This window comes from Microcebus murinus, chromosome 4 (assembly GCF_040939455.1).
Source record: "Microcebus murinus isolate Inina chromosome 4, M.murinus_Inina_mat1.0, whole genome shotgun sequence".
Classification (NCBI taxonomy): Eukaryota; Metazoa; Chordata; class Mammalia; order Primates; family Cheirogaleidae; genus Microcebus; species Microcebus murinus.
This window is the reverse complement of record NC_134107.1, coordinates 32,324,537-32,334,772: the sequence shown is the minus strand read 5'-3', so window position 1 is coordinate 32,334,772 and position 10,236 is coordinate 32,324,537. Positions and strand designations below refer to the sequence as shown.

The 10,236-nt window shown below is 35.0% G+C and overlaps 1 protein-coding gene across 6 annotated transcripts in view; it reads left to right on the top strand.

The window, feature by feature from the left end:
* Positions 1-10,236, top strand: part of HIPK3 (homeodomain interacting protein kinase 3) — a 114,422-nt gene that overhangs the window by 52,623 nt on the left and 51,563 nt on the right. The window lies entirely within an intron of this gene.

Here is a 10,236-nt window from a genome sequence, read left to right as displayed (position 1 = left end):
GCATAGCCAAGAAATCATTGCCAAGTCCAATGTCATGAAGGTTTCTTCCTGTATTTTCTTCTAGGTATTTTATAGTTTTAGATCTTTTATTTATTTTGAGTTAATTTTTGTATGTGATGTAAAATAAGGATCCAATTTCATTCTTTTGCATGCGAATATCCAGTTTTTCAAGAGATTGTCCTTTCCTCATTGAGTGGCTCTGGTATCTTTGTTGAAGATCATTTGATTCTATATGCAAGGGTTTATTTCTGGGCTCTTTATTCTGTTGTTTATTTGTCTGTCTTTATGCTGGTGTACCACACTGTTCTGATTTCTGTAGATTTGTAATATGTTTTGAAATCAGGAAATATGAACCCTCTGACTTTTTTCTTTTTCAAAATTGCTTTGGCTATTCTGGAGTTGCTTGAGACATTTTTATTTATATATCATCTTTTCCCCCAAAATTTTATGGACAATTGAGAATTTTAGTGTTAAAGCTATCTTTAATATATGTCAGAATTTAAAAATGTAGATTGACCAATTGGTCAATAAGTAGTGTGTTTTTCCTTAGAAAGAGAAGAGGGAGAAGAAATACTACTACATTTTCATGTGCTAAATTCTGTCTATTTGGAAATATCATTGGAATCAATCTAGATATTCTTAGTATTACATCTTCTAAAGGTTATCTAGGACTCATTTCAGTTCCAAAAGTGTATGATTCCTATGTGCCTAGACACTTGTAGCTTCTAGGTTCCTTCCTTACCAATTTCCTCCTAACTTCCTTCCATTCTTCCTTCCCAAAGTGAAAAATGATATTTCTTGTGTGATTATTTCCCACATTTTAATGAGTCTGTACTTTATTTTCCCCAATTAACTCCTCTATGATAATTTCTTAATTCTTTTTATAAAATGACAAATCAGTGCATTTGATTCAGTAAATGATTTCAGTAATTTGAAGAAGGAATAAGATGAATATGATCGAATGGAGAAGATCTGAATTTTAATCCAAATTTTATTGCTGATTGACTTTTCATATGTGATATCTGAAGAGGCTGCTTTTAACTTTGTATATTTGTACATTAATTGGTTAAAGTTGGTGTTGTTACTGTCCTCTTGTACACTTACAGGTGTGTAATTATATTATAAAACAGTAATATATAGACACTACTAGTCAGGCATAGGGCAAAAACATTTAAAAGCTTAATCACAGAGTGAGTTTATTTAATTCTGTACATTGTAGCTGTAAAATATGTAGTAAGTATAATGTCATATAAACCAGGATGATCTATCATTTTATATCAGATTTGAATGACTGTGTTCTAGAATTGCTTATACCTGTTAAATACAGTCATCTCTTGGTATCGTGAGGGATTGGTTCCAGGACCCCCATGTGGATAGCAGAATCCACAGATGCTCAGGTCAAGTCCCTTGTAAAATGGCATAGTATTTGCATATAATGTGCACATATCCTTCTGTACACTTTTTTTTTTTTTTTAAATAGAGACAGGGTCTCACACTGTGCCCAGGCTGGAGTGGAGTGGTACGATCACAGCTCACTGCATTCTCGAGCTCCTGGGCTCAAGCAGTCCTTCTATCTCAGCCTTCCAAATAGCTGGGATTAACAGGCATGCATCACCACACCTGGCTGATTTTTCTTACTTTTTATAGAGATGAGGTCTCCCTATATTACTTAGACTGGTCTTAAACTCCTGGGCTCAAGTGATCCTCGTGGCTTCAGCATCCCAAAGTGCTGGGATTACAGGTGTGATCCACTGCACCTGGCCCTCCCAATTACTTATACCTAATACAGTGTAAATACTCCCTCAGCAGTTGTTATACTGTATTGTTTAGGGAATAATGACAAGAAAAAGAAGTCTCTATGTTTTCTGTACACATACAGTCATTCATTTTTTTTCTCCCCAAATATTTTTGATCTGCGGTTGGTTGAATCCATGGATGGTGGAACTCATGATACAGAGGACTGACTGTAGTTACTTTTGGGTTAAAAGAAGACCTGTGTGATAGTTTTCTAATTCTTTGAATTAAAGCCTTTAATTTCAAAGGTTATCAGTTTTTCCCTTTTGCTATATATATAGCCTTGTTTTAAAGGAGCATATAGCTTCATGAATGTACTATGACAATAGAGTGTAATGATACAATGGGTTAGATGTTAGTCCTGACTTCACACAGTTCAAAATGTATGTGCCTATGTCCTTCTGAGTCTTCAGCATTTTCCCGTGAAGGGAATTCAGCACTCTGAATGTTATTAACGGCATGTATGCTACCACAGAAGAGTGCCAGTTCAATGGCCAGTGAATAATTTAGGCATCAGCTGCTGTGGCAAGATTGTATTACTTAGGAGAGAGGGCTCTAATGTGTTCTAAACTTTGACATTAAAAAGAACAAAAGTTTCTTTTGTGAAAAAACATTGAATTACAGAGAATTTTGTATATATTTTTCTGAAAACCAGTGTACTAAAATTAAAAATTATTTGATTTAATATTTTTTAAATTATGAAAGTAATCTAGGCTTACTGTCAGATTCAATAAAGAGAAAGGTATGAAGTAAAATAGGAAGGATTTCCCCCTTTATATTGTGGCTATATTTTGTACTTTTATAAAATGTATGCTGTACTTCATTTAACCAGTCCTCTATGATGTACATTTAGTTTTCTGGTAATGCCACAGAGAACCTTTTTGTTTATCCATGGATATGTGTAGGCACATGTTCATAACATATTTCTAGAAGGAGAATTGTTAGGTCAAAGGATATGTATGTTTTGTTGATAAACACTGCCAAACTGAAATGTACCATTCCAATTTATAATCTTCTCAATAGTGTGTGAAAATGCCTTTTTCTTTACATTTTTGTCACCACAAGGATATTTCTGGTTGTTCAAATAGTTAGCTTTGTGTAGGCAAAAAACAGACCAATTTTTAATTTTAATTTTTTGCCACTTTGTACTATGTTAAAAAAAAGTTTTAGGTCTGTTTTCTCTGTCACATGTTATACTGGTAGATACTCTTTTCTGTGGAGAATGAGAATATAATGAGAATGAGAAGGTAAAAGTAAACAGTTCATAAAATAATAACATTTTCTGACTGCTTAGTCCCAGCCACTGTGCTAGAAACTTTACATAATTATCCTTTTCCCTTACAACAGTCATAATAAATGGTAATACTGTCTTCATTTTACATATAGTGAAACTGAGATTCAGATATGTTAAGCAACTTGCCCAGTGGTACACAGCTAATAAATTGCAGAGCCGTGATTTGAGCTCAGCTGTGCCTTTCCATTTCCCATGTTACTTCTCCGGGGATTTTCCTTTATCTTCTTGAAACTCCTATAGTCAACACTGATGACTTTCTGCTAATCACTAAATCTATGTTTTTTTTTTTTCAAGTCCTTATCTAGTGGGACCTCTGTCATTCAGCACTATTAGTGCTTTATTTTCTTGAAACTTTCTTTGCTGGCTTCCTAAACACAATTTCCTCAGATTATTCTTCCACTTCTCTAACCAACTTCATCATTAATTTTTTTCACTTTTTAAATGGATGCATTCTTCAAGGTTCATTCATGGGCCCTCTTCTCATTAAATATACTTTATTCCCTCTTGGAAATCTTACTGTCTCCAATGACTTCAATTTTTTTTTTTTTTTTTTTTTTTTTGAGACAGAGTCTCGCTTTGTTGCCCAGGCTAGAGTGAGTGCCTTGGCGTCAGCCTAGCTCACAGCAACCTCAAACTCCTGGGCTCGAGTGATCCTTCTGCCTCAGCCTCCCGGGTAGCTGGGACTACAGGCATGCGCCACCATGCCCGGCTAATTTTTTATATATATATCAGTTGGCCAATTAATTTCTTTCTATTTATAGTAGAGACGAGGTCTCACTCTTGCTCAGGCTGGTTTTGAACTTCTGACCTTGAGCAATCCGCCCGCCTCGGCCTGCCAAGAGCTAGGATTACAGGCGTGAGCCACAGCGCCCGGCCCAATTTTTATTATTATTTTTTAATATAGTACACTTTGAAATACCTTCCTCTAGCCACAACTTCCTCTGAACACCTAATTTCTGTTTCCAACTGTCTTCTTGGACAGTCTCTGGATGTCCCTAACTTATGTTCAGTTAATCTTTCTCCCAAAATCTTCTATCCCTCCACACAGATTGAGATTAGTAAAAGAACCATTTCTCCTGGTTATTCAGTGTTGGAAGCATGTGTTCTTTGGCTTGGCTGTTTTCCTGCTATTCATCTTATCATTGTGTGACCATCCCCTATCGATTTTACCTCTGAAATATCCCATGTGTATATTTTGCGATACTTTTATCACTGCCATGTTCTGGTCTGGACTCCTGCGCTAGGTTAGTAATTCTTTTCTATTTTTTTTTCCTTTTCCTGCCAGTAATACTGTGTTGAAAAGTAATTCATTTTTTAAATAGTCTCTGCCTCATCCAGTCTATCCTGTAGTGTTAGAGATGTGCTATGAGTTAAGAGACCACAAAATTGTGCATGTACATAAATATTTCAATTTCCCTGTTAAGGATAGACACACAGGGTTGGTGGGCCTTTCCCCTCTTTTCCTGATTCCTTTTTTAATTCTAGTAAATATATTATAGCATGTAATTTGCCATTTTAACCATTTTTAAGTGTATGATTCAATGACATTATTATACAATGTTGCACAACAATTACTACTGTCTTTCCAAACAAAAATTCCATACTCACTAAGCAATAACTCCTCACTGCACTTACCTCCCATCCTCCCAGCCCCTGGTAACCTCTAATCTACTTTCTGTCTTATGAATTTGCCTATTCTAGATAGTTCATATAAGTGGAATCAGTAAATATTTAACCTTTTGTGTCTGGCTTATTACACTTAGCATAATGATTTCAGGGTTTATCCATGTTGTGTCACATATCAGAACTTCCTTTTTATGGCTGAATAATATCCTATTGTATATACATACCACATTTTATCTATCCATTTATCCATTGATGGACACATGGATTGTTTTTGCCTTTTGGTTTTTGTGAATAATGCTGCTATGAACATTGAGTTGTTTGTCTTTTTGTTTTTTTTTTTTTTTTTTTTTGAGACAGAGTCTCGCTTTGTTGCCCAGGCTAGAGTGAGTGCCGTGGCGTCAGCCCAGCTCACAGCAACCTCAAACTCCTGGGCTCGAGCAATCCTTCTGTCTCAGCCTCCCAAGTAGCTGGGACTACAGGCATGCGCCACCGTGCCCGGCTAATTTTTTATATATATATCAGTTGGCCAATTAATTTCTTTCTATTTATAGTAGAGACAGGGTCTCGCTCTTGCTCAGGCTGGTTTTGAACTCCTGACCTTGAGCAATCCGCCCGCCTCGGCCTCCCAAGAGCTAGGATTACAGGCGTGAGCCACAGCGCCCGGCCTTGTCTTTTTGTTTTTGAGTTGTAGGAGTTCTTCATGTATTCTGATTGTTAAACTTTCCTCAGATATATCATTCACAAATATTTCTCCCATTCTGTGGGTTGTCTTTCACTCTTTTGGTAGTGTCTTTTGACGCATAAAAGTTTTTAATCCTGATAAAGTTCAATTTATCTATTTTTTCCTTTGTTGCTTGTGCTTTTGGTGTAAAATGTAGAAAACCATTGCCAAATCTAAAGTCACGAATATTTCCACCTATGTTTTCTTATATGTTATAGTTTTAGCTTTTAAATTTATGTTTTTGATTCATGTTGAGTTAAATTTTAGTGTGTGGTAGGGGTCCAGCTTCATTCTTTTTTATGTAGACATCTAGTTTTCTGAGCACTACTTGTGGGAGAGACTTCTTTCCCCATTGATGGTCTTTGTACCTTTGTTGGAAATGAACTGACCATAAATGTGATGGTTTATTTCTGGACTCATTTCTGTTCCATTGGTCTATCTATATGTCTGTCCTTATGCCAGTACCACACACTTTTGATTAATATGGCTTTGTAGTAAATTTTGTAATTGGCAAATGTGAGTCCTCCAGTTTTAATTTTCTTTTTCAAGATTTTTTTTTTTTTCTATTCTGGGCCCCTTGAAATCCCATATAAATTTTAGGATGATTTTTTCCATTTTTGCAAAAAATGCTGTTGGGGTTTTGATAGGGTTGGCATTGAATCTGTTGCTTTGGTTAGTATTGTCATCTTAGCAATATTAAGTCTTCCATCCTAGGAACATGAGCTATTTTTCCATTAGTTTAGGTTTCCTTTAATTTCTTTTAGTAATGTTTTATAGTTTTCAGTCTATAATTCTTTTGCCTCGGTGGTTGAATTTAGTCCTAAATATTTTATTCTTTTTGACGCTATCATAAATGGAATTGTTTATTTGATTTCCTTATCAGATCATTTTTTTCCAGTGTATAGAAATACAACTGACTTTTGTTTCTTGATTTTGTATCCTACACTTTTGCTGACAACGTGTTGTCTTGTAAATGATTTCACATATTCAACTAAGAATTATCACTTTACTACATTGCTCCCTCTTCCCCTTCAATTTCTAATGTGAGTGTTCTTTTCAGCGAATCACAAATTAATGACCCCTTGGGAACCTAAATGCAGTGGCATCAAGATTATGACATCCCCTGGGCCTTGAAATAGTTCTGTACAATTGGAAAAAGCTGACAAAGTTGATCTTAAAAAGGGATTTCAATATTTCAAAACAATGTGTTTCTGTGCTCAGGAAGCATTTGGTAACTTTTAGTGGGTTTTATAGTAGGCCCCTAATAACACGAGTGCTATATCTATGTTTTTATATCAGGAATCTGAATGTCCACTCTCTCTGGTAGAAAGGTGTTTCATATTGTAGCAAAGTGGTCTTTGGTATTTTTGGGTGTGTGTGCTTTTTCCCTCAAGGCTAAATTAATCATCAACTGTTCCTAAAGATAAAACATTTGTATTAAGGCTGTTGTGATGCAGAAGGGAATAATTTTAGAGGTGGATGATATTTTAGAAAACATTTACATGTACATTTAGTCTACTTACTTTATAAAAGAGGCAGTTGAAATCTAGCATACATAAATGAGAATTGGCATATCGACATTTATAAATAACTCACTTCTTTAATGTTTACATGTATGTTATATAAGTGTATTTGATTTTGAGTGATAGCAAAGCAAAATAATTATTCTTTGAATATCTAAGCATATAGCTTCTTTGTAAATGATAAAATGTTAATTGTAGAAATTGGCAATCTGTGATTGTAAGAATCACCTGAAAGTTGGATGCCATTGTCAAACAAAACACTTTTAGAATTTATTTAAAAGAAATAAATTCATTGAGAGCATTTATGCTTGAGTAATGTGGTGATGACGTTACATAACATGGCAGAAGTATGTGTCTGAATTTATTAAAGCTTTTATTTGTTCTAAATTGCATTCATTAGCATGTAACACCATTGGAGAAAATGCCATTGAATTAGGAAAAAGGTTTTAAATACTACTGTATTTTGGATATGACAGTATTTATTTTAAGGCCTTCTAAGAAAACATTATACTTTGCAGTGGTTCATATGGGGCATTAAATACAAAGTCTGTTTTTAAACAAGGATAGAATTTAAGTCATAAAACAAATGAAACAATATGCGTATGTCTGACGCAGGTAAATAATGACAAGTAACTAATTATGTTACTGTATTTATTCACATAAATAAGTGGTTCTGCCACTGACTGTTTCACCTTGAGCAAGTTGTTGAAACTTTCTGAGCCATAGTTTACTTGTCTGTAAAATGGTAATAGCTACCTCAAAGGTTGTTGTGAAAATTAAACTCCATAATGCACATAAAGCACTTAATATAGTTTTGGGACACTGTATACATTTTATAAATAGAAGCTATATTTAATAAAAGTGGCACAGTTTAGAAGAAAATTATATAGTAGTAATGATATGATGATAAGGCTTCCCATAGTTGTTTCCTGGTGGCCTGCATTTGGTATATATGTTACTGTTGCTTTTCAGAGCAGAATCTTTGAAAGCTTACAAACAGTAGTTGAACTTGTGTGAATAATGATAAATGCATTATTTTGTTTGTCAACTATTTTATTGAAATCTAAGATAAAGTGTACAAATATTAAATATATAACTTGATAAACATTTATAATGTGAATACACCTATATAACCACTACTCAAGTCAAGTTGATTAACTATTTGTATATTCTACTTTATCAAGTGTCTTTTGCCTATTTTTATGTGTGTGTGGTTGTCTTAGTCTTGTTGATGTGTGTGCGTACCTGTGTATGTTATTTTAAAATGGATTCCCAATATGAAACCTTTGGGGAAATCTATTATGCGGCTTGCTTTTTCACTTTCTTAAAGCTGTCTTAGGTGAATGCATGGTCTTAATTTTAAGATCATTTAATATGATACTATTTTTCAAAAATTTCCTTTATGATTAATGCTATTGATGTCCTATGTAAGAAATCTTTAACTTCTCTAAGGCAACTATGATGTTTTCCTTTAAAAACTTTATTTTTCACCTCTTACAGTTGGATCTGCCATACATCCGGAATTGATTTTTGTGTATGGTCTGAGGTAGGGATTAAGATACATTTTTTTCTCACATGGATATCCATTAACTGAGCACTATTTTTTATTTTTGTTTTTTTTTTGTTTTTCGAGATGTTTCTAGAGCTGATGAGCACTATTTTTTATTCCACTGTGTGGCAGTGACAACTGCCATAATCATAAATCAGGTGACCATTTACATATGGATCTGGTTTTGGACTCTTCATTCTGTTCTATTCATCATTTTCTCTACTGCCAGTATCACAGTGTCATTACTCATAATTAGTAGTAAAAAAATCCTCCTGCTTGTTCTTCAAGGGCCTGTTTCTAGTCCATTGCATTTCTAGATGAATTTTAGAATCTGTCAATTTCTTCTTCTTTTTTTTTTTTTTTCTTTTTCTTGAGACAGAGTCTCACTTTGTTGCCCAGGCTAGAGTGAGTGCCGTGGCATCAACCTAGCACACAGCAACCTCAAACTCCTGGGCTCAAGCAATCCTTCTGCCTCAGCCTCCCGAGTAGCTAAGACTACAGGCATGTGGCACCATACCTGGCTAATTTTTTCTCTATATATTAGTTGGCCAATTAATTTCTTTCTACTTATAGTAGAGATGGGGTCTTGCTCTTGCTCAGGCTGGTTTCAAACTCCTGACCTCGAGCAATCTGCCCACCTCGGCCTCCCAGAGTGCTAGGATTACAGGCATGAGCCACCAGCCCAGCCAGAATCTATCAATTTCTGCAAAAACACTTTAATTTAAATTCAAAGTATATTTTCCTCTATGCTTTGGGAGTTATTGTCTTTCAACACTTTAATGATGCCATTCTGTTTTATTCTGGCTTCTTTATTTCTATAGAAAATTGGCTCCTCTGATGACATATACCTTTTCCCCTCTTGTGGTGCATTTAGTGAATTTTCTTTGTCTTCTGTTTAAGCACTTGACTTAGGAGTGTGAGTGAAATTCTGCTTGGGGTTGATAGAGCTTCTTGAATTTGTTACTTAATTGCTTTCCTCAGTTTTGGAAAACTTTCCAGCAGCATCTTTGCAAGTATTTCTTTTAACCCATTTTCTTCTTCCTTTTCTTGTGGCATTTAAGTTCTGCATGTTATCAGACTTTAAAAATGATGTTATGTGTGTTTCTGATGCTTCTCCTCCACACCCCACTGTTTTTTATATTTCCTTTCACTGTTTTTCTGTTTCAATGTGTATATTTTCCTTTCCTTTTCTTTTTTATTTTAAGATGGGTTGTCACTCTGTTACCCTGCACTAGAGTGCAGTGTGGCACGATCACAGCTCACAGCAGCCTCAAACTCCTGGGCTCCAAGTAATCCTTCTGCCTCAGTCTCCTGAGTAGCTGGAACTATATAGGCTCATGCCACTACACTCAGCTATTTATTTTTATTTTTTGTAGAGACAGGGTTTCACTATGTTGCGTAGTCTGATCTTGAACTCTTGGCCTCGAGGGATCCTTCCCCCTTCATCCTCTGAAAGTGCTGGGATTACAGGTGTGAGCCACTGCAGGGCCCAATCTATCTATTTTCAAACTTGCCTATCTTTTAGAAATTCCTTTTCTAACCAGTATTTTACTGTGAAACTTAAAAAATACAAGAAACTTTAAAAGATTTATGAGCAAAAATTCTCTGAAAAGGAGTTTAGAAGAAAGAGGCTTCTACTATGTAGTTTGCAAACCAGTAGACATAACCTTTGGCTTAAAATGAAGGGTTTTTTTTCCAGAGAACAAAGGGAGAGTTTATCTTTAATAAA